We start from the raw sequence: 25,018 nt of genomic DNA, 5'->3' as shown, positions 1-25,018 counted from the left end.
AGTGCTCTGCTGCTCAATGCAGACTCAGTTTGAAAGTTTTGTACTTGTACGTCCTTCGGCAGCATCATTTGTAATTATTTCTCCCATGATCTCTCCTTGTCCAGGTGTTAAAATAACATTTTACAGGGCATTGAGAAAACATAAATTCTGGAATCCAATGGCTGCATCCTGGAGAAACAAACCACAACCATACCTTACTTTGTTGAGAGCCGGTGACCAGTTGAGTGTGGGTTTAACTTTTTTGAACTGCTCAGGCTCTATGCCTGTGTTTCAGTAGCAGACAGACTCCTGCTGGCCTTTGGGGGTTTTTCCTGTCCTCAGAACCCTGACCCCTTTAGTTGAGCCTGTGCGCCATCATGTCCCCGCTCTTGGTGTGAAAAGCGCGTTCACGCTCCTATGGTCCTTGTCATCTGCCCGCACACTTCCTTCCGGCTGCACCTCTCGGGACTCCCTCCTGGCGGCCTCTCCCAGACTGCCGGTGGCTCACTGCTCTGATCTAGGACAAGCTCCTGCTCCTCTTTGTCCAGTTTACCGTAGTCTACCTCTTCCTCTCAGTATATTTATTACTTTTCATTTCTTTCAAAGTCATACATTTTCTCTTAGGCCAGCTTTTTCATGTGACTTTTCTAGTCACAAGACCCTAAAGTTCAGTCTTTTGTATTATAATTATCTTGGGCTTTGATTTCTAATTATCTATAAAACCATTTACCTCTTTCATAAAACTGTATTCTACTTGAGAATAGGGACAATGTCTTTCCGTCTTACTTTTCCCCATAGCTGCTAACATAATGTTTTACTTGTGATAGAAATGTAATGCACATCGGCCCATTCATTTGGGTCGTGTAGGTTTCACGCATATAGAGGTTTCTTTCTTCTCCCCCCCATATATTTGTATCAGTTTATATAATGTGGTGTTGGAGTGACTCCACTGAATAGCATTCAGAATATATTGGGGAAAATATATTATTAATTTGGGGAGGTTGCGTCATTTTTATTAATTCCATTGGTAATTATAGTAATTGGAGATTAAATATTCTTGGTTTACTTAATGTAATATATTGAAACTCCAGATATGTGTATAAAATTGCTTCACTTTAGTTAGCAAGTACCTAGACTACATAAGTTTATACAATATACCTATGTAATTCATGAATTTTACAAACAAATCTAATGCCTAACAAACACATGGCCAGGCATTTTCCTAGGGGCTATTGATATAGAAGTGTCTTCTAGGAACTTTTGGTATACAGCTGAGAAAAAGACATGTAAACAATATGTGAAATATATATGAAAGATTAGAGGTGCTTTTTAAAGAGAGATGGATGGCTTACATATTAATTATACCAGTGGGGTCAGAGAAGGTTTCATTGAAGAAGTAATATTTAAGCCTCCTTGAACAATGAATATGCTGATTATTGCTGTTAATTTTTTGGTGGTTGGAGGAAAAGGCACTGTGGGCAGACAAAGTATTAGGACAAAGGCATAGATGGTGAAACTCCCTTCTGTACAAGGGAACTAGAAATAGGTTCATATGGTTAGAGCACTGGGTGTGCAGGAAATAGAGGTTTTAGTAGAGGAATGAAATTATTCATTCACGTTCTCAGTTTAGAAAAACTAGCATGATCCCAGTATGCAGAATATTTTGGAGATGAATGAGACTGAATTAGTGGAGTAATGTGCATGAATGATGATTGGGAAAACTGTGGAAAAGACTAATTAGAGCTATTAGGGGGAATGACACAGTCACTGGTTTGGAGTGTTTGGAAGATGGAACCAGCAGCAGAACCAAATTTAATACATTGTCTTAATGATAAAAATGGTAAATAAGATATTACTGGTTATTATTGGTTAATTTTTCTTACCTTAAACATTTTTTTTAAGATTTTATTGGAGAATTGGGGGATGGGAACAGCGCTGGGGAATCGGGGAAGGGGAACAGACAAGTTGCTATCCTTTTGTTCTTCAGTCTAGTTGTGGAGGACGTCGCTTTACTGGCCCATGTTGGTATTATCATTGCGCTCTTCCCGGGTGAGGCAGTCGCTTGCCGGCAATTGGACAGCTGCTCACGGCTGTTCATAGCAGCTCACGGAAGCTCACGCTAGCTGCTGGCCAGCCCCACTGCAGCCTACACCGTCGCCGGTGACTCATGGCAGCCCAGCTCCAGGTCAATCTGTTGTTCACCATCTTAGCTGTAGAGGGCTCAGCGTCACTGGCCCTCATGTGGGATCTGAACCAGGGCCCTGCTGCTCAGAGCTGGAGTCCCAAGCCAACTCTTAACCAACGCGCCACTCGGCTGGCCCATCTTTTTTTTTTTTTTTTAAGCTGTGCCATCCTGCCACCTGTTGGCAGCTAGGCAGCAGCTCAGCTCGGGCCAGGCATAGAGCTGCTGTTGCTCAGAGCTCAAACTCTTGAGCAAGCTCTTAACCAACTGAGCCACTCGGCCAGCCCCCTTGGCCGGCCCATCTTAAACATTTTTGAAGTATTTACAGGTAGTATGTATATTATACATCAATATCTGTATTTTAAGTTATTCTTATCATTTCTTTATTTTGTAATTCCTTATCTCTTGTTAAATAATTAGAGCAAATTTTTTGAGAATGGAGCTAGTTTCAAACCTTTATTGAGAACCTTGTGAGTTTAAAGAAATCCTACTACTTTTGTGATATCCTTTGCCTGTAGCATGTGCTCCAAGCCTATTCTCATTTTCAGGCTATAATTCATAATCTGTTTTCTGGGTACATTAGCCTGTAGTTGGCATTGAATCTTACAATGAGTAGTCTTTGTCTATGTGACTGTTTCCGGAAGCACAAGCTAGGTTGATCAAGTCCTCTGATGCTGATTGCTGAGGGTCTGGTTTCCTGTATGACTGCCTAAGAAGTTTGAAAAAAAGAAATGAAAAAAAGAAAAGGAACCTAGGCGTCAGGGTTTTGAGATTAAATTTTCTTATCTGTCACATGCACCAAGCTTTGGACCTCAAACCTTCATTCATGGTAGAGATTAATAATTTTTTAGGAACTGTGTGCCATCCTTGCATATCATAGTATAGAAGGTGACATATAACTTCTGCCTGTTGGTAGATACTCCTGGGCAAAGGTGTGAATGGTATTCCCTTTTATCAACTTTCTGTAGTTTGTGAAATACGAAGTTTGCCTTGGAAAACTGCAGGGGCAGCCGGTGTTACATCTACTGGGTTGTCGGAAAAGTCGTGATGCATTTTTGCAACGAAAAACATAGAAAAAATACATCATGACTTTTCCGACAACCCAATAACATAGCATTGCTGTTAGTGTGCCCCTTCTACCAACTGTAGCCACTCCAGGAGCACTGAGTAGATGGTGGCTCTGTCAACTAGAGTGACACTTGCAGGAACCCTTACCTCCCCCCTTCCAGAGGAGCAGTCTTGTGTTGTTGAAGGAAAAGAAAGCCCAGCTTGACTCTGTATAGCCTCCTGGGCTTTGCTGTCTACTCAGCGGCTGGCTACTTGGAATTTAGTTCCTGTTTTCTCATGCAGAGAAGATAGGTTTGGGGGTGACTATGAAGAATATGCAATGAACACATTATTAATTCTTAGTCTTTAAGATGAAGAAAGTAGTTACTAAAGAAGCATACACTTTCAGCCACCCTCCTATTCCTAGGAGAGCAGTGAGCTCACTCACTACCTTGAGATAGTAGTGATTCTCAGATCTGGATCAATAAGACCATCAGTTCTGTCCTGATAATTGAGAGCATTTGTTTGAAAATTGCTTGTAGTAAGTACTGAAGAAGTGGTGTTACGTGGTGCAGAGATATCCTCATATGCATTAGAAAATATTTCAAGTTCCTTAGGTGAGGGACCTCCTTCTATCTATGCAGTAATATGACTGTTGACTCCAGTACTGCTAAAGCTGGCAACACATCTCTCAGAGGGAGCTTTAAATATTCATGAGACTGTGTAAACTAAGGAGCTTACATGATTCTTCAGAATTACCATCTGCTGATGGCTGAGAGTGCTAATGAGGTCAAAATTGGAAAAAACAGTGGAAACTCCATAGCCACCAGGTTATTTTATAACTGATCTATTGTGATTTTTTTTTTGGAAAACTAAAAGTAGATTTTGTTCTGTGGGAAAAGGAAAAAGTTCTGGAATATGATGGGCAGTCAGCAGCCAAAAAAAATCAGCTACCTTTTCTACTTGTGGAAATGGCTTTGACACATGAAGGAAAAGGGGGTTATGTGACCCCATGTGACCTGTGACCCGGAAGATGAAGACAGAGTTGTTTCTAAGTGAGCTGTGGAGAAAATATTTGGGTGTAGAAGATAGAGCTGAAGCCGAGAAAGGGACAAAAGCTGCAAAATCAATTTGAACACCAGAAGAGAGCTACTCGGAGGAGAATCAGAGGCTGGAGAGACACAGTAGAAGCTGGAGGAAGGTTGTTAGAGTGACACTGTGTTCCCAGCTCTTCTGGGCCACAAATAGCAGCTTCTGAAAAAGATGAGAAACCAATAAAAGAACATTCTTGTTCTCCAGTGAGATGTTTTTTTGAATGTAGCTGTAACATGCCAGCCAGCTGACTCAGACAGTGCTGTTGATATAACATCAATGGGTGACAGTGCTGGTTGCCAATTTACTGACCCCTGCAGGGGTGGTGAGCTAACAGCATGTACCACCCGACGTGACTCTGGCCACTCCATGGCATGCTGCCATTTTGCCAACCTGTCATCTATGGAAGAACAAATATACATAATCAGATGTCCTCCTTCTCTGCAGCTGGCTCATCTTCCCCTGGACCAAACAACTTCCAAGGGGCATGGTTATTGTCAAGAGTATACACTTGACTTCTTTCCCTTCTCTTCAGTCATTCCCATGCAATGTTCATATATCTCTCTTCTCCACTAGATGGAAGTTCCGCTGAGAGCCGGGGGACTCTTGCATTACCTTTTGAATCATTTTGAATGTCTGCTTGGGGTTTTACATTTTGTAGGTGTTCAAGGCTTATTATTTAATGAAGTGGGAACTCTTGGTGGACTTAAAGAGGGCCCACCTCATAATTATTTTTTGTTATACAAATAAGTGCATTTTCTTTGTATTTTTTCTCTTCTTTTATGAGAAAAAAAGGGAGAACATTCAAATTTCTTTTATATCTCAAAGGTTTAACCTCCATCTATATACTGTTGACTCCCAAATTTATATCTCTAGTTCAGATCTGTCCCCTGAACGCGTGACTTATATCCAACCACTTACTTTTTCTCCACTTGAGTATTAATGAGCATCTCATATTTCACGTGTCCAAACTGCACTGATATCTTTTTCAAAGTTGCCCGCCTCTGTCTTCTCCATTTCAGTAAATAGCAACTCCATCCTTCCATTTCCTCAGGTTATAAATCCGGCATTTCTCCTTCTTCCTTTTTCCCATACCCCGTGCCCATTCTGTCACCTAATGCTTTTGGCTCTGTATTTAGAACCAGTCAGTCCTCACCACTCCACTACCACCACCCTAATCTACGAAGTCAGCATGTCGTCTCTCTCATAAATTGTTACCATAGTCCCTAACGGGTCTCCCTGCTTCTGTGGTTCTCTCAGCTGGAGAGCCTCTTAAAGCTTTAGCTGGATCATGTTTCTCTTCTGCTGAAAACCTCCCAATGTCTTCCCATCATTTAGAGTCTTAATCTTGGAGTGTAAAGTCCTTTGCCACGTGTTACATTCTCTGTTACCAACTCCTGCTGTTCTCCCACTCTGTCACTTCGCTCTAGCAGAGCTGAAAGCTGATGACCTGACTGAACGCCTACATGGCCGTTTCCACCCTCCTCTGCCTGCAGCGCTCATCCTCCTGATCCCTTCATGGCATTTCTCTGGTATCTCCTGCCAGTCTTGGCTCCACCTTCTCAATCAGGGCATCCTGACCGCTCAGTTAAAATCACAGTGCCCCTTTGTTTATCGTCTGTCCCTTTCCTCTAGAAGGTAAGCTCTGTGAGGGTAGGAAATTTTCCAGTTTTGTTCATTGCTACATCCCCCAGTGCTCAGAGGAAGACCTGACACATTTTTGGTGCTCAAAAAGTGTTTGTGGAGTAAATATAAAGTAGATGTAGTATATTCTTGGCAAACTTTGAATTTTCAAAAATTATCAAGTGGAATTCTTAGATCTTGTAGCATACATCCAGATTCAGTTTCTCAATATATGTTTTAGTTTACCTCATACATTTTGAAAACATTGGTATACATTTACGCAGCATCTTTAAATCTTAATATTTCTCTCTATGTTATATATCAAAGTTCACTAATATTTTTAATATTGCTACAGAAGTAGATCCTTTAGAAATTAAATTACTATAAGAACAGGTTTGGGAGATAAATTAGTGTCTGTTAGAGGAGTGACTTAAAAACACCATAACATATTTTCTGCTTTAATTTTTCCAAGTCAGTGATCATAATTTCTAAATAATTCTGAGTCTTGAAGCAGATTGTCAGAAGGTTAAATTCTGTTTATGTGCACACAATTACTCTCATCTGCTGATGTTAACAGAAATTAGTGAATGAGACAAGACTGCAAGAAATGACATCAAGCCTTAATAATAGAGAGCCTTGGATGTGTGGAAGGAAAAGGGCAGAATGCACAGCAGTGAAGACTGACCACACTTATCAGGATGGAATAAAAGCTTTCATCACATTCCAAACAAATGTATACAACACTAGAGAATATGAGACCTAGAAAGTAGATATTTGGGATGAAACCATGAAATTATAGCTAGACATATTACTATGGAGTTGGACTTAACAAATTCTTAAAGAAAAGCAAGAGACCAGAGGAAATGCTGTGAGGTGCAGGGACCAGTGCAGTGTCAGCTGCATGAAAACAACACCGCCGTGCGCCTAAGCCCTGGTAGGTGACGCTCTGGCCAAGTGTCTGGGGTGTTTGAGTATGAATGTATGGAACAAATGAAGGATGAATTTGGCTTTTAAAAGCTTGTAGTAAAGTGATATCTTGTGCACATTTTCACTAAAAAACTGAGGAAACTTTAGACCCCAAACCGTTGCACAATGTACACTCCACTGTTTCATTTAAGCCCTAAGACAACAACAAAAAGACCATTATTAGGTTTTTGACATTGGCTCAAGATTCAGACAGAATGACTCCTGCCTGCACTCATAAGTACTTTAGAATTTAGAAGCCTTTGACTCGTACACCCAAATCTCCATTTGTGTCTAGGTAGTTTAATAGTTATATAAAGGGCAGAATGATTTGGACCCCAGAAATCATATATAGGTTTTCCTTTTAATCTGTCACTGCGTCACAAACTGTTGTGTACAAAATAATTATTATACAAAGATGTGTGTACAAAGCTCATGTCCATTGTATTTTGTAGAATTATGTAAGAGGTTTTTCTAGGATAATTCTGGTTCCTTACTCTGTGCTCTTAAGGTAGCTCATACTTACAGCAAAGTTAATTTAATTATTTTTTTTCACAATGAAAATTTGCCTTTACTCTCTTTGTACCTACATATGTGTATGTGTACTGTTAACCAAAGAAGAGGTTCAGGCTGTAATAAAGAACAAAAGGCAGTTTTTTGAGCAAAAGTATTGCAGTCCCAGAGACGCAGATTCAGGTAGCAACCCAAATTGCACTTGGGAGAAAAGAAAGGCAGGGTTTATAAAGGCCGAAACCACAAAACGTAGTTCTTCCATGCAAATGAAGGAGATTGGTTCGTTCCAATATACAAACAAGGGAAGTGAAAACTACGAGGAAGGAAGTAAAGTCCACATATGTCCATGGAGCAGTGCTCCAGGGTGCTTGTGGCTCTAGGATGTCCTTGAGCTGAGTTTAGCAATAGGTTTGGCAACTTCGTAGCAGCAATGAGAACGGAGGCACAAGTGTGCATAAGCCCCACTTCCTTAAGAGCCTCCTGACTGGATTTCAGAGGACTCTTAGCAGTGTTTCTTCCGGTTTATTTTCTCCATTATCTACTATATACACATTACATTTAAATACATTTATATTGTATATATGTTTATATATACTGGGTGGATGGATGGGTGGATGGATGGAGCAACTCCATCCCAAAGCATCCTTATGTTCTTACGTTTTTCTGAACTATTCATGAGTTAAGCTGTGTACATCATGGCATATACTACTCAGTACTTCAGCACTGACGTACTCTCCTGTATAACCAGGATTCTAAACGATAATCAATTCCTCAGTTGTCTTTTGTAGCATTTTTTTTTAATTTAAGATTCAGTGTAGGCTTGTGCATTGCATTTGATGGTCATGTCTCTTTATGCTTTTTTAAGTTTGAATAGTATTCATACCAGTTTTCCTTCTTTTTGTTTTGCTTTTCACCATATTGACTTCTCTGAAGAGTTCATGATAGCTTTTTTGTAGAATGTCCTACATACTGTGTTTGTCTGATTGTTTCCTTATGACTAAATTCAGGTTAAACATTTTTTACAAGGGTATGTTATAATTGGCAATTGATAGTATGTACTTCTTAATGAGTGGCGTCAGAAGGTACATCAGGTCAGCTTTTTCAGTTATGGAGATATTGTTTGATTACTTGGTATATAGGTGGTGACTGCCAGATCTCCACTGTAAAAGTATATTATCCCTAATGGAATTAAATAATCTGAGGGACAACACTGTGAGACTATAAAGATCCTATTCTCTAACAACCTTTTAATAATTTTTAGCACCCATTGAAAATCTTTACCTAAATCAGTTACTTCAACGGGGTTACAAACTTGACTTTTCTAATTTTATTATTTCTTCTACCTTTTTTATCTGACTTTTTTTTCCTGTAAAGAACTTCTATCCCGTCTCTCTTTTTAATGTTTCCAACATAAATTTCAAGCATTACTGTCATTACTCATTTTCACATTCAAGTTATCTCACATTGGCCCACGGGAACCACTCAAAAGAGCCTATACAATATTTTTTCAATGATTATGGCTTTTTGTGTTTTCTCTAAAAAAATCTTTGCCTACAAAAAGGTTGTAAAAATATTCTCCTGCACATTCTTATTTTTTGCATGATGTGAGTTAGGGTTCAAGGTTTTGTTTTTTGTTTATTTTTTGTTTTATTCCATTTTGATATCTGGTTGGCCCAGCATCATTTATTGAAAACAAACTTTCTTTTCTCCATTGGATTTCTTTGACATCTTTGTCCAAAGTACAGTGATCATATAAGTTCTGGTCTATTTCTAGGCTCTCCATTTTCCATTGTTCTATTTACTAATCCTTATGTTAGTACCACTCTGTTTTAATTACTGGAGTTTTATATTATAGAAAGTATTTTAAGTTAGTCACTGTGAGTCTTCCAATTTTGTTCTTTTTCAAGATTGCTTTGTATATTCTCATTTCTTTGCATTTCTATATACTTTTAGAATTATCCTGTCAATTTCTACAAAACAACCTGATGGGATTCTGACTGGGATTGAGTTGAATCTGTAGATCAATTTAGGGAGAATTGAAATATTAACAGTGTGAATTCTTCATATCCATAAACATGGTATATCTCTCCATTTATTTTCATCTTCTTTTATTTCTCTAAGCAGTGTTTTATAGTTTTCAGTGTTGAGAACTTGCACATTTTTGTTAAATTTATTTCTTAGCGTGTTATGTTTTGATGCTGTTTGAAATGGTCTCTATTTATTTATTTATTTATTTGGTCTCTAGTTTCTTCCCATTCCCAGGATGAAACCCAGAATGAAGGGACTGATAAACAGGTGAACCACAGCATTCTAAGTAAGCTATTACTTTTTTAAAGAAAAACTGTGGAGCAAAAATAATCTTGATGCAGCATGGTAGATATCATTATAGATAGAGTTCTGTCTACACTGTTCTCTGATAGGTGTGGACGAATGGGAGGAAGCAAAAGCTTCCCTAAGAAAGTGACCTTTGAGTTAAGGCTTATAGGAAGCATAACAGCCATAGAGATAAGGAGACGGAAAAATACAGAGATTCCAGAGAACGCGATTCCTTTAGCAAACTGCTGCTGATTGTTAGCGTGGTTCTGGAGAAGTAGACAGAGTAGATCATGTGCTAGGGTGAGCAAGATTAAGGAGTTTGTGGTCTGCCAGAAGGTCCCAGGAAACTAATAAATGATCTCATAGATTTAATCTGTTTCTTTAAGAAACTTACAAGGGTTGGGTGAGAATTATTATTATTTTTTTAGTTTATCAATACATTCATTTTTCTTAGTTCCTTGTCTTTCTTTGCTCATTTTTCGAATTGAGTTTTAAGGATTTCATTATGTCTTTCATTGCTTTTAAGTTTCACTTTTAATGTTTTTGAGATAGAGAAGTTTTTTATTTTTATGTGTTTAGACCTGTTTCCCTTTGTAGATTTTCTTAGGAAGAACTTACTCATCCTAAAACCATATGTTATTTATCTACAGTTCCTTCTATGACATAACCCATGGTTTTGTTTTATTGACTTTTAAATAAAATCTTCAGTATATTTTCATGTATAGATTTCTTTCTCCATGTATTAGAATGACTATTTAATATTTTTATTCTTTTGCAGCTGAATTTTGATCACATCTTTATCATGGGTAGATATTTTTTGGTTTACACAAGTTTTTCTTTGCAGAAAAGCTTAGGAAAGTAAAGTCCAGATGGTGATTTATAGGTAAATAGTTTTCCTTGATCTTTGGTGCTTTCATTTTTTTTTTCATTGAACTAATGGTTGATATTTGATAAATTTCCAATTGCAGTTGAGATTTCTGGCTTCTACTGATAAATCAACAGTGTGCCCTCTCTGTCCACACATATGGCCCTGAAGATCAGGCACACAGCCCTCTCCTGTTTGCCTCCAGTTCCTTGTCTCCCAAGGCTGATTGTCAGTTGCCAATTTTCTTTTAGCTTACACTGTTGTTTTTCTCATATCACAAATGTATTTCCCTATGCCTCTTTCAAAACCTGGAGAATAAGAAACTTGAGAGAGCCACATTTTAAGAAAAGTAGAAGGCAACACATGTCTGCATGGAAATGAAGAGTCCTACAAAGTTTAAAACTGTGTCAGTCCCCCCAAATTAAAAACCACGTGCTCCTGAAGGCTTCCAGCACCAACAGTTCACTGTTTACCCCACTCTCTGCAGAGGTGAGGGTCCACAGAGCCTGGAGAGCCTTTCTCCTATTTCGAGCCCCTAAGATGGCGGCCAGGGAGAGGGTGAAGGTTGCCGCCTGCCTTTTCGGGCCCTAGCCTACCTTCTCCCCTTCCCTCAACAGCCAGCCCTTTCGCCTGGTGGAGGCCGGGACCATGGACCTCTGCACCGTCCTAGGCAATGCAGCCCGCGATGGCAGGCTTCAGCTGCTGCAAAAGCTGCTCAGCAGCTGGAGCAGGGAAGAGCTGGATGAGCTGGCAGGCGAGGTGGCTGGCGGGAGATGTTGGTGCTCATTGCCCCATGCTATGGCCACCTGGACGTGATCAAGTACCTGCTGGACCAGTATGGCGCCAGCATGGAGGCGGGCCACTCAATGCACTTCCATGGCAGCACTGTTGAGAGCACGCCACCGTGGCCACGGGTCACCTGGATGTGGTGTAGTGCCTGCTGTGCCACAGGGCCTCGGTGAACCACACCACACGTACCAACTCCATGGTCTCACCTGTCGCCTACTTGGATGGGCACCAGGAGGTGGTGTGGTAATTGGTGAGTGAGTGCCAGGCTGACCTGGAGGTGGCCCACAGGCACATGTGCTTCATGGTCTGTTACAAGGGCCACCGTGAGCTCGTCCGCTACCGACTGGAGCAGGGCGCCCAGGTGAGCCAGCGCAGCGCCAAGGGCACCACGGCCCTGCACGGCTGTGCTGAGTTCGGCAGTCTGGAGATCCTGCAGCTGCAGCTCGGGTGCGACGCCCGCATGGGACACAACGGCTACGGCATGACCCCGCTGCTGGCGGCCAGCATGACGGGCCACACCACCATCCTAGAGAACCTCATCCAGGAGCAGCCTGCTGAGGGGGAGACGTGGCCAGGCCTGACCCGAGAAGGCCCCTCCACCAGCCCAGGACGTGTGCATCCCCAGGGGGTTTGCTGCTGCAGCTCCTCAGTAGAGAAACCACTCAGTGGTGAATCTTACGAGAGCTGCTACCCCCACCAGCTGGGAAGCTGCTGTGGAAGACTTGGAATTGTTGGGAGCCACCTATGTGGATAAGAAGCGGGATCTGCTTGGGGTCCTGAAATACTGGAGATGGGCTATGGAACTGCGTCACCAGGTGGGTGCGTATCTGCCCAAACCAGAATTCCCTCAGCTGGTCCTGGCCTATGACTGTTCCAGGGAGGTGAACACCACTGAGGAATTGAAAGCACTTATAACCGACCGGGACAGATGCGCATGCAGGCCATGTTGACCCGACAGTGCATCCTAGGTCCCTCTTATCCAGACACTTCCTATTATAATATTATATCCGTTACAGGGGCGCGGTGTATGCTGACCCCACAGGCAATTTCGAGCACTGCATCCACCTGTGGAAGTATGCCCTGGACATGCAACAAAACAGCCTGGAGCCTCTGAGCCCCAGGACCATCAGCAGCTTCCTCTCCTTTGCCGAATTCTTCTCTTATGTGCTCTAGGACCCGGCGGCCAACGGCAATTTGGGCACGTAAATAGCCTTTGCAGACCTCATGGGGGCGCCCTGCCAGGGGTTCTGGAAGTGGAATGGGCCCTGCAGCTGCCCAAGGATCCGGGGACTCGGTCCGGTTCACCAAGGCCCTGGCCGTCATCCTCCACCAGCTCTGTGTGTTGGAAAAGGTGGAGTGCACAGCTGAGAAGGAGCATCTGAAGCACCAGACCGTCTACCGGCTGCTGAAGTGTGCCCCCCGGGGCAGAGCGGCTTCACCCCTCTGCACATGGCCATGGACAGCGAGAGGATGAACATGGGCCGCTATCCTGTGGGCAGATTCCTCTCCCTCCAGGTGGTCAGGGTGCTGCTGGACTGCAGGGCCAACCCAGACAGCCGGGACTTGGACAACAACACCCCTGTGCACACTGCGACCCAGAACAATTGCCCGGGGATCATGAATGCCCTGATTGAGGCGGGGCCCCAAATGGACGCCACCAACGCCTTCAAGAAATTGGCCTATGAGCTGCCAGATGAGAAGCTGCTGGCCAAGAGCACCATTCAGCCCTTTAACCACGTCACCTTACAGTGCCTTGTGGCCCACGCCCTGGACAAGAACAAGTTCCCCTACAAAGGCTTCATCCCGGAGCAGCTGGAGGCCTCATTGAACTGCACTGACAGGGTCCTGAGAGGGGGAAACCCAGAGAGATCCAGCCCACACGCGCCCTTGCCCTCTCGGTGAGCGCTTCCAGTGGCGCGAAATAGGAGAAGGGCTCTCCCACCTGCATGGCCCTTCACCTCTGCAGAGAGTGGGGGAAGCAGTTAGCGAGCTGTTGGTGCTAGAAGCCTTCAGGACCACGTGCTCAGAGATTGTCTTTCTCCAGGAGCACACACACCCATCCATAATTTGGAGAGGACACATGTCCTCCCACACATTCTATCCGCCTGGACTCTGAAGAGTTTGCATTCTTATCTAGAGGCAGAGAGATTGAAGCCATTGCTTTTCTCCCCTACCAGAAATGGGAAGAAGCTGAGAAGCATGTCTGTCTTCCTCCGCCCCTTACATTGCTGGATAAACCCAGGCACAGAATGCAGTGTTAGGACTGGGGGCTCCCAAGGTGGGAAGTTGGAGACTCAGGAAGTAAGACCACCTGTCACTTTTTCCAGCACAGTCACACCCTGATCCCTCCCGCATTGCCACAGTCGGGGCCTGGCAGGGCTGTCTTCCCAGGGCAGCCTGCCACTTGCAGAGCTTTCGGCTGCTTTGGTGTTCTGTTTATTTAGTAGGTGGGCATGTAACTGGCATTGCACAGGAGTCCTGGGGTTATGCTGCCATATATTTTTTTTCCTTAAAAATTTGAAATTGTCTTTAAGACTTGCTAAGTTAATGTCATGCACCAAGGGTTTTGTCGTGCCTCAGGGTGGCCAAGGCTATCAGGAGCTAGCTTTGTTGTGTGAAGAATTTTATGAGGGAGGAAGACCATGGTATTGGTCCCTAAAACGCAAGTGAATGTACATTTCCTAAAACTTTAATCGTTTTCCTCTTACTTGGGCTTCCCATATTCCCATCCTTATTAGAGAAGAATTTTTTGTAAACAAGAAATCAGGTCAAAGCCCAAGGAGCTGAGCTTGGTGTGAGTTTCCCACAAGCGAAAGACTAGCAAAGTTGTTTTGAGGCTTGGTGGTTTTCAGTTTCTGACTTAAAACTGCAGGCTGCTTCAGCCCCATGACTCAAGTGCTAGTGCAGTTCCGTTGTGGGCATAGCTGCCCCCGGTGGCTCCACCCCCTCTTACAGATGCTCAAGGACCTGTTTCCAGGGCTTCCTGAGAAAACCCTAAGTGTGGTGTTAAGTCAATAAGTCAGCTGGATGAGACACTGGATGCTGAGAGCTGAGATGGTACAAAATCTTGGCTTCCCATCACTTGGGGTGTAATGCGCTCACGCTGGAGAACCTGCTATGGGGAGATTTTTCTCATGCGGTACTGCATATGCCCTGGGGGCAGAAGGAGACTGTTCTTGGCCTGTTTGGAGAGCAGTGAATGACAGAAGGGGACAGAAGCTCAAGAGAAAGGTCACATTCAGGACAGTGGCATCCTCACCCCACGCCTCTTCGCAGCTTCTCAACTGGCAGCTACACGGAGGCTTTCGGAAGCCACAGCAGGTGACTGGATGTTTCGTCCTCTGAGAAAACTCAGTCTCCTGTGGATTCGAAGTGTTAGTTAGGATGGTATTTATTTACAGGACGAGGTTTTACCTTCCATTGAGGTGGGAAACACAGCCACTGTCCCAAAGCATGGAATAAAGAAATGAGGCCATTTAATTTGTGGAAAAAAATATATATAGATGAATAAAAAGGTTGTGGGAGGCCTACAGGAAATTACTAAGTTGTTCAGTGACAAAAGGCACTGATAATACCCTATGCCATTATATTAATCATAGAAATAATCTGGCCAGTGGACTGGAAATATAGGCAAGGGGCCCCCACCTGAAGAGTGCCACCTGGTTGGGCACAGCCACCGTTAGTTTGTGACACTCCTTGTGTTTGCCAGACTGACCCTCCCCTTTCTTAGGGGCACATTCCCTCTTCCCCTCTTCAAATCTGAACGTGTCTTGTCGGCTTGTTCTCAAATCAGGGCCTGTAATCCAGTTTGCTTCTTTAAGGACACAGTACATCTTCTCTTGATTCATTGCTTGTTGAATTTATAGTTTAATTCTCAGAGAGCAGTATTATTATTTTGTTTCAAAATTTTCCCCTTCTTTCCCCCACTGTAGTCCTGATGATATAAGCAAATCTATAAGAAGTCTTGCAGAGTTTCACACATGTACATAAATCTTTTTTTCTTTTAAGAAAAATATTTCACTTATTTTCAGTTGGCAAATTATTGGGTTGTTGGAAAAGTCATGATGCATATTTGCGACAGATGGCACTAGTTCATTTTTGGAAGTACTAGAGTCATTCGCATCTATGTTATTGGTATGTCATTTGACAGCTGACAGTTCTAGCTTCATTTAAAAAAATTGAGTGATTTGGTTGAGTTTTGGATATTTTTCAACAAGTTGAAGATGGAAGACCAAGTTGTGCATTTTTGCCATCTTTTTTTACTGCTTTACTTCCATTAAGGGAAGAACGCACATCAAGCTTGTAAAAAGTTGCATAAAGTTTATGGTGACAATGTTCTACAAGAACTTCAGTGGCAACAATGGTTCACAAAATTCCATGCTGGTGATTTTGATCTCAATGATGCTCCTCGTTCAGGGAGGCCCACTGAGATGACGACAAAATAAAGGCATTGATGAAGTCAAACCCACGTTACCTGACAGGAGAGATTGCAGAAACATTGAACATCCATCATTCAAGCATTCACGACCACCTGAAGAAGCTGGGATATGTAAGCAAGCTTGACATTTGGGTTCTGCATGAACTCAAAGAAGTTCATTTGACGGCACGTATAAACATCTGCAATATGCTCATTAAACTTGAGGAAAACAATCCTTCTTTGAAGCGATTGATAACTGGTGATGAGAAGTGGATTATTTACAACAGTGTGGTGCGCAAACGGTTTTGGTCCTGACGTGATGATTCACCTCAAACGACATCGAAAGCAGACATTCATCAGAGGAAGGTTATGCTCTCAGTGTGGTGGGATTTTAAAGGTGTCGTGTTTTTCAAGGTCCTACCAAGGAACCAAACAAACAATTCGAGTGTATACTGTTGGCATTTGGACAGTTTGAGCGAATCCATCATCCATAAATGTCCAGAGGCTGTTAATTGTAAAGGAGTTGTGTTCCATCGTGACAGTGTGAGACACACACAAGTTTGATCAGCCGTCAAAAATTATTGGAGCTTGAATGGGATGTGTTGCCACACCCACCATACTCGCCTGACCTTGCACCGTCAGACTTCCACTTGTTTCGCTCTCTTCAAAACTCCTTGCGTGGTATAACGTTCAATTCAGATGAGGCTGTGAATCAGCACCTTGTTCAGTTTTTTGCAAATAAAGACAGGTCCTTCTATGAATGAGGAATTATGAAGCTCACTGAAAGGTGGCAAAAGGTTATCGAACAAAACGGACGATATATCTTTGTTCTTTATATAAATAAATGACCTTTGAAAAACATAGACAAAATACATCATGACTTGTCCGACAACCCAATAATTACCTTGGGATTGATTTTCTTCCTAAAACAATCCTGAGTATGAATTGTGATCTTCTGTATAGTTTTGTGGATTTAAGAATTTCCATTAATTTTTAAATATAGTTGCTAATAAATTATTAGACTGACTTAAAAATATCTGAATTGCTTTTTCTTAATGTAGCATGTGTTGTTGCAGAAATATGTCTATATCCACATTCAGTTTTAGAGAGTATCTCAGATATATTTTTACACTCTGAAATGTGTTTTTCATCACAAAAAATATACTACTTAACATTTATTTTCACTTATTGTTCCAGAATTAATTCTTAAAAGGATGGCAGATAACCTTAGTATTTTGCAGGCTTTGTTTTTAGAGCAACTGTTCTGGGGAATATGCCATTGGTATTCCTTCTACTATGATGGTATTGATCTCATTGAGACAGAAACTGTAAAAATAATTTCAATTTTTGGAACTTTATATTTCCTTTTACAAGACACTGAAGTGGACTCCTGTTAAGCTTTTCAAAATACTTTGCTGATTTGCTCACTCTGAGGAGGCAAATTGAGCGACCGAGATGCTGTTATCTAGTGTTGCCCAGATGGGTTGAAAAGAGCGGAAATAGCATCATAAACTCCTGGGACATCTGTCCAGGATGCTTATAAAGTTGCATTTGAATTTTAGTCCCTCCTGTTGTAAATGTATTGGGTTGTCGGAAAAGTCATGACATATTTTTTGCAATGGAAAACATAGAAAAAATACGTCATGAGTTTTCCAGCAACCAAAATTCTGTGCAAAATAGCATTAGAAAAATATGGTAAAAGTAAAAGGGGCGGGGAATATAAATCTTATCAGTCAGAGATAATCAGTATTAATATCTGATATATTTCATAGATATATTCTTTTAAAAATTTGGTTTTTGATATTTTACAAAGTTGTGAACATACTATTGGGTTATCAGAAAAGTCATGAAGTTTTTTTCTATGTTTTTTGTTGCAAAAGTGCGTCATGACTTTTCCAACAACCCAATATGTCTACAAGGTGTGATCAAACAATATGGTGAATGCTTAAATAAAAAAAAAATTATTACAGTAAAAGACACATTGCCATTAATCCCCCTCAAAATACTCCCCCTCACTTCCAACACACTTATCTCACCGTTCTTGCCACTTTCTGAAGCAGTTCTGGAAGTCTTCTTTCGTGAGTGTCTTTAGTTGCGCTGTCATGGCTGCCTCGATGTCCTGAATCATTTTGACTTTGGGGAAGAGCCTGAAGTCACACGGTGCCATATCCAGTAAATAAGGTGGATGAGGACACACTGTAATGTTTTTATTTGGCAGAAATTGCTGTATACTAGAAGCGATGTGTGATACAGAGCGTTGTCATGGTGGAAGATGATTTACAGTACACTTTAAAACACACCTTCTCTTAACCGTAGCTCACCCCCAATTAACTGCACTGAACAAGTTGAAACTTGTCAGACACTGTTACTAAGCTTCGACACGCCGCTTCCCGTATTGAAGATCCTTGCCTTTCCACTGGATGGCACTCAGCAGCAGCATTCACTGTATTTTGTGATCACAATGGAAAGGCATCATGTCACACGTCGCTTCTGGTATGGCAATTTCTGTCAAATAAAAACATTATGGTGTGTCCTCATCTACCTTATTTACTGGATGTGGCACCATGAGACTTCTGGCTCTTCCCCAAAGTCAAAATGACCACAAAAGGTAAATGTTTTTTATCAATTCAGGGCATCGAGGCAGCCACAACAGTGCAACTAAAGACAGTCATGAAAGAGGACTTCCAAAACTGCTTCAGAAAGTGGCAAGGATGATGGGATAAGTGTGTTTGAAGCAAGGGGGAGTATTCTGAGGGGGATTAATGGCAATTTGTCTTTTACTGTAATAATTTTTTTTATTTAAACATTCACCATATATTTTGATTATACCTCATTTTTGTGTATATTCCATTTAGTATCCAGATTTTAATAGAGTTACCATTATACTAAGCATTTTCCAAGTTATTATAAATGCTTTATAGTATCTATTTTAATTATTGTACTATGACTGTACCATGATTTATCTAATTATACCCTATCGTTAGATATTTAGGTTGTTTTCTAATTGGGATTATTATAGATATATTATGATAGTCTTTTTATTTTTTAATTTTTTAATTTTAATTTTAATTTTATATTATTAGTTTCAGGTGTACAGAACAATGCAATAGTTATCCTTTTCGCCCCTCACAAAGTAACCCCCATCCTCCCATCCACTGCCCTCCCACCCCCGATGTCATACTTATCTATTGCAATTCCATTGTCTCCATTCCCACACTCTACTCTACATCCCGTGACTATATGTATATATAATTGTAGTTAACATACAATATTATTCAACATCAGCTTCAGAAATATAGTGCAGTGGTCAGGCCTCTACACTGTTTTGTAGTGGTCTCCTTAATAAGACATGAGTCCAACTGGCCCCCTAAAAAATATTTACAACATAATTGATTATATTCCTCAGACTGTCTTTTCTATCCCTAAGGCCATATTGTAGTTACCAATTTGCATTGTCTCATCCCTTCCCCTTCTCCTTCATCCTCACCCGCTCCCAACTAGCAACCCCATTTTTCCTCTGTGTCTCTGAAACTATTTTTGTTTACATTTCTCATTTATTCAGTTTTTTAGATTCCACTTATGAGATCATATGATATTTGTCTTTCTCCGACTGACTTATTTCACTTAGCATAATGTTCTTTAGTTCCATCCATATCATTGCAAATGATACGATTTCCTTCTTTATAGCTGAGTAATACTCCATTGTGTAAATGTACCATATTTCTTGATCCAGTCTCTACCGATGGACATTTCAGTTGTTTCCAACTCTTGGCTATTGTCAGTAGCGCTGCAATTAACATAGGGGTGCATATGTTTTTTCAAATTAGTGTCTTGGGTTTTTCTGCATAAATACCTAAGAGTGGAATTGTTGGGTCATAAGGTAGTTCCATTTCCAGTTTTTTGAGATACCTCCATACTGATTTCCATAGTGGCCGCACCAATCTGCAGTCCCACCAGCAATGCACCAGTGTTCCCTTTTGCCCACAGCCTCGTCAGCATTTGTTGTTTGTTGATTTATTGATGATAGCCATTCTGACCAGAGTGAAGTGGTATCTCATTGTAGTTTTTATTTGCATCTCTCTAATGATTAGTGAAGTTGAGCATTCTTTACATATGCCTGTTCGCCATCTGTATGTCCTCTTTAGGGAAATGTCTCTTCATATCCTCTGCCCATTTTTTAATTGGGTTGTTTGTTTTTTTGGTGTTGAGTTGCATGAGTGTTTTATAAAGTTTGGATATTAACCCCTTATCAGATATATCACTGACAAATATCTTCTCCCATTCAGTAGGCTTCCTTTTTGTTTTATTGATGGCTTCCTTTGTTGTAAAAAAACTTTTAAGTTTGATGTAGTCCCATATGTTCATTTTTTCTTTTACACCCCTTGCCCATGCGGATGTATCAGTAAAAATATTGCTCAGGGTAATGTCTGCAAATTTACTCCCTATATTTTCTTCTAGGAGTTTTATGGTTTCAGGTCTTACATTTAAGTCTTTAATCCATTTTGAATGTGTTCTTGTATATGGTGTAAGGAGGTGGTCCAGTTTCATTTTTTGCATGTGTCAGTCCAGTTTTTCCAGCACCATTTATTAAATAGACTATCTCTACCCCAATGTAAATTCTTGCTTCCATTGTCATAGACTAACTGCCCGTATATGCCTGGATTTAATTCTGGACTCGTTATTCTGTTCCATTGATCTATGTGCCTGTTTTTATGCCAGTACCATACTGTTTTGATTACTGTAGGCTTGTAGTACGTTTTAATGTCTGGTAGCGTGATGCTCCGACTTTGTTCTTATTTCTCAGGATTGCCGTGGCTATTTGGGGTCTTTTTTGGTTCCATATAAATTTTAGGATTATATTTTCTATTTCTGTGAAAAACACCCTAGGCAGTTTGATAGGAATTGCATTGAATCTATATATTGCTTTAGGCAGTATGGACATTTTAACTATATTAATTCTTCCTATCCATGAGCATGGAAGGTTTTTCCATTTGTTTGTATCTTCTTTTATTTCTTCAGTGTCTTATAATTTTCAGAGTACAGGTCTTTTATTCTTTGGTAAACTTTATTCCCAGGTATTTTATAGTTCTTGGAGCAATTGTAAATGGAATTATTTTCTTAATTTCTCCCTCCAATAGTTTATTATTGGTATATACAAATGCAACTGATTTCTGAATATTGATTTTGTATCCTGCTACCTTGCTGAATTCATTTATCAATTCCAACAGTTTTTTGATGGAGTCTTTGGGGTTCTGTATATATAGTATCATGGCATCTGCATATAATGACAATTTTCTCCCTCCTTACCAATTTGTATGCCTTTTATTTATTTTTTTCTTGTCTGATTGCTGTGGCTAGAACTTCCAGAACTGTGTTGAATAAAAGTGGAGAAAGTGGACAGCCTTGTCTTGTTCCTGATCTTAAAGGGAATAGTTTTAGCTTTTCCCCATTGAGTATGATGTTAACTGTGGTTTTATCATATATGGCCTTTGTTATGTTGAGATATGATCTCTCTATTCCCACTTTGCTGAGTTTTTATCATAAATGACTGTTGTATTTTGTGAAATGCTTTTACTGCATCTATTGATACGACCATATGATATTTATTTTTCATTTTGTTGATGTGGTGTATCACATTAATTGATTTTCGGATGTTGAACCAACCTTGAGTACTATGGATGAAACCCACTTGGTCATGATGTATGATCTTCTTAATATATTGCTGAATTCTGTTTGCTAAGATTTTGTTGAGGATTTTTGCATCTATGTTCATCAGATATATTGGCCTGTAGTTTTTCTTTTTTGTACTGTCTTTGTCTGGTTTTGGAATCATGGTGATTGTGCTTCATAGAAAGAGTTTGGGAGCCTTCCCTCCTTCTGGATTTTTTGGAATAGTTTGAGAAGAATAGGTGATAATTCTTTTTTGAATGATTGGTAAAATTCACTTGTGAAGCCATCTGGTCCAGGGCTTTTGTTTGTTGGGAGCTTTTAACATTTCCTGCAATGCTGGCTTGGTGGTAATGAACTCCCTCAGCTTATTCTTTTCTGGGAAGCTCTTTATCTCTCCTTCAATTTTAAAGGATAACCTTGCTGAATAAAGCAATCTAGGTTGTAGGCCTTTGTTTTTCATCGCTTTGAAGACCTTCTGCCACTCCCTTCTGGCCTGCAGATTTTCTGTAGAAAAATTGGCTGATAATCTTATGGGGGTGCCCTTGTAAGTAACTTGCTGCCTGTCCCTTGCTGCTTTTAGGATTCTGTCTTTTTCTTTAACCCTTGTCAGCTTCACTATAATGTGTCTTGGTGTGGGCCTGTTTGGAATCATCTTGGTTGGAACTCTCTGCACCTCCTGTGCTTGTATGTCAATTTCTTTTGCCAGGTTAGGGAAGTTTTCAGACATTATTACTTCATATATGTTCTCGATCCCTTGCTCCCTCTCTTCTCCTTCTGGTATTCCTATGATGCGCATGTTGTTGCGTTTGATGTTGTGCCCCAGCTCTCATAAGCTGTTTTCAATGTTTTTCTTTTTGTTGTTCCAGTTGGATGATCTCTGCTATCTTGTCTTCTAAGCCACTGATTCGATCCTCTGCTTCATCCAATTTGCTAGTAATTCCTTGAATTTGTTATTAAATTCATTAATTGTATTCTGTAATTTAGCTGGTTGTTTTTTTGGGTTCCGTATCCCTCTTTAAATTCTCTATTTCCTTAAACATGCTAATAATCAGTGTTCTGAACTCTGTGTCAGATAGGTTGTTTATCTCTATTTCCTCTAGTTCCACTGATTCAGGAGGTTGCTTCTGTTCTTTTATTTGGGCTGTGTTTCTTTGTTTCCCCATTCTGGCTTACTTTTTGTGTTTGCTTCGGTGTAATAGGTAGTTCCCCTAGATCTCACTGTCTTTTCTGGGTGGACTTATGTGGTCCTTTATATTTGAATTACTTAGACTCCCTTTTCTCCTTTGTGTGTGTACCAGAGGTGTTCCTTGTGTTGTGTGTATTTTCCTGTTGAGGTCGAGTTTTGACTGCCTTGGCTTGTCAGTAGGTGGGATTGACTTCCAGGCTGACTAACCATGAGGATTAGCTGTGTCCACAGTTTATGAGCTGCTGTGTGAGGTTTGACCTCTCTGATGAGGCTTGTCCCCTATGGGGTCTTGTGGCTGTAGTGATTTTCCTTTGGGTGTGACTCTTGTAGGTCAGACCCCGTAATGCTCTGGTTTTATCTAAAGTTGGTCTCTGGGTGTGATGATTCTTGTGCCTCTTTGGATGGGCCCTGCTGCAGAGTGGGTTTTAGAGTAAAAGAGATCAACAAGCACAGCCACAACAGCCACCAAAGGTAACCAGATACTCTCAGATGTGCAAAACAACCATCATGTACTACACTCAACATGTACAGAAATATCAAGCATACAAAAGGAAAAAACAAATCAACAGAAACAAAACAACAAAAAACAAGGAACAAGTAGCAAAACAAAATAAAATAAAAATAGAATAAAATAAAAAATAAAATAAACTCGAGAAACAAAATAGCAATGGCCAAAAAAAAAATTGCAGAAAAAAATGGAAAGGAGGAGGAAAAGTAGTATAGTGACAAGAGAGCAGAAAAGAAGGGAGAGAGAGAGGGTAGGAAAGAAAGAAGGAAAGAGAGAGAAAAAAAAGTAAAAAGAAAAAAATATATCTACACCCCCATATATATGAACGTATATATCCACATGTATTCTCCTTTTTATATGCCTATATTAAAAACAAAATAATAATGAAATAGAATAAACCAAAAACAATTAATACAAGCAACCAATGAAAACCCCCCCCCAAAACATCCAAAAGAACCAATTAACAACAACTCTATAACACACTAAAAAAACCCCCAAAATACATACAAACAAACAAAAAAAAACAAAAAGAAAAACAAGAAACAACCAGTGCCAATCTTGGCTGAAGTCCTCCACACTTTCCTCAGGCTTTCCTCTGCTGTACACACACTCCTATGCGTCTTGTGGGGGCCGAGCTGCCTGCCTGGCGCCTAGAGTGACCCTGGTCATGCAGGTCTATTTTAGATGAGTGGGGTTATGAGGTGTGATTAGTAGTTTTTTTTACCAAGTCAGTGCTGTTTCTGCTCCCGCCTGCCCAGAGGCACGCTGAGTGCTGCGTAGCCAGAGGGCTGGTTGTGCGTCTCCAGGCACTCTTTCCACTGGGGGCTGATGTGGTGGTGGAGATTTCAGAGCTGCTAGAAGCCACCTGCCTGGGAGGCCTGAGTGACACAGCCGCTATAGTTGCTTGGCCTCTGGAGCCTCACAGGAGAGGCGGGGGCAGGGGCGGTGTGTTTAGGCCCACACTCCTGCAGCCTCTTCTCATGCGGGGTTTCTCAACCCCCTGGGAGTAGGAGCGCCTCTGTAATCTGTCCTTATTCCTCTCTTTAGGGGCCAACCTAAGACTCTGGCAAGGTGAGGGCCAAGGTTCCTGAGGGAGGGTGAGGGTGGGCTCTTATCTATGCAGTTTTTTGGGGTTTTTTTTTTCTGTCCAAGAAAGAAAGTGGGGGAAAAAAAAAGCCGCCTCACTGTTTTGAGCTCAGACTCTCCAGCAGAGCCCCTGCTGCGCTCCAGGAGCCCACCCTTGGTGCTGCAGCTTGTGTCTCCACAGCTGCGGTGTGGCTGCGTCTCCACGCTTCTGGCTTCCCTCTTCTGCTCAGCCAGTTAGAGGTTACTGCCTCAGAGTCCGCAGTGCCCTGGGGCTCCCTCCTGTCACACTCCCAGCGGGAAGGTTGGCCCAGAGGCTGAGCCCGCCTTGAAGCTGCAAACGCCTGTGCTGTGTCCTGGCTTCCTACAGCTCTGCAGCCGGGGGCGCGGACAGACTGTACCTCTGCTCGCCCGGCCTGAGGATTCTGCCCTGGCGCGCGGGCTGGAGGTGCGGGGAGCCAGTCGCGGGGGACTCTCTCCGATCTGCTCTCGGAGACCCTGAGTCTCAAACGCCACCGGTGTGGGCTGTGGCTCCACACGTCTGTCCTCTTACTTCCCCCACTGGCCGGTCCGTCCGCCCACCTTTAAGTACTTGGCATGGGAGTCCCTTCGCTGCTCAGCGTGCTCGGTAGAGGTTTGTTTGTCGAGCTCCAGCTGTTCAAATTGCGGCGATTTGCAGTGGAGAATTCAGGGAGCCCTTCTCACCGCCGCCATGTTTTCCAGGATAGTCTTTTAAAATAGATGTTTATTGAAAGATAACATACACACAATTCATGTATGTGTAC

General features: G+C 41.5%; 1 protein-coding gene and 1 pseudogene across 2 annotated transcripts in view; both read left to right on the top strand.

Annotated features, from left to right (window-relative positions):
* Nucleotides 1–25,018, top strand: part of STARD3NL (STARD3 N-terminal like) — a 54,507-nt gene that overhangs the window by 5,885 nt on the left and 23,604 nt on the right. The gene's annotated exons all lie outside the window — the stretch shown is intronic.
* On the top strand, nucleotides 11,229–13,271 carry LOC109375605 (protein fem-1 homolog A-like; annotated as a pseudogene).

Source organism: Hipposideros armiger, unplaced genomic scaffold (assembly GCF_001890085.2).
Source record: "Hipposideros armiger isolate ML-2016 unplaced genomic scaffold, ASM189008v1 scaffold_981, whole genome shotgun sequence".
NCBI classification, from domain to species: domain Eukaryota; kingdom Metazoa; phylum Chordata; class Mammalia; order Chiroptera; family Hipposideridae; genus Hipposideros; species Hipposideros armiger.
The sequence above is the reverse complement of the archived record's forward strand: the minus strand, read 5'-3'. Positions and strand labels throughout refer to the sequence as shown.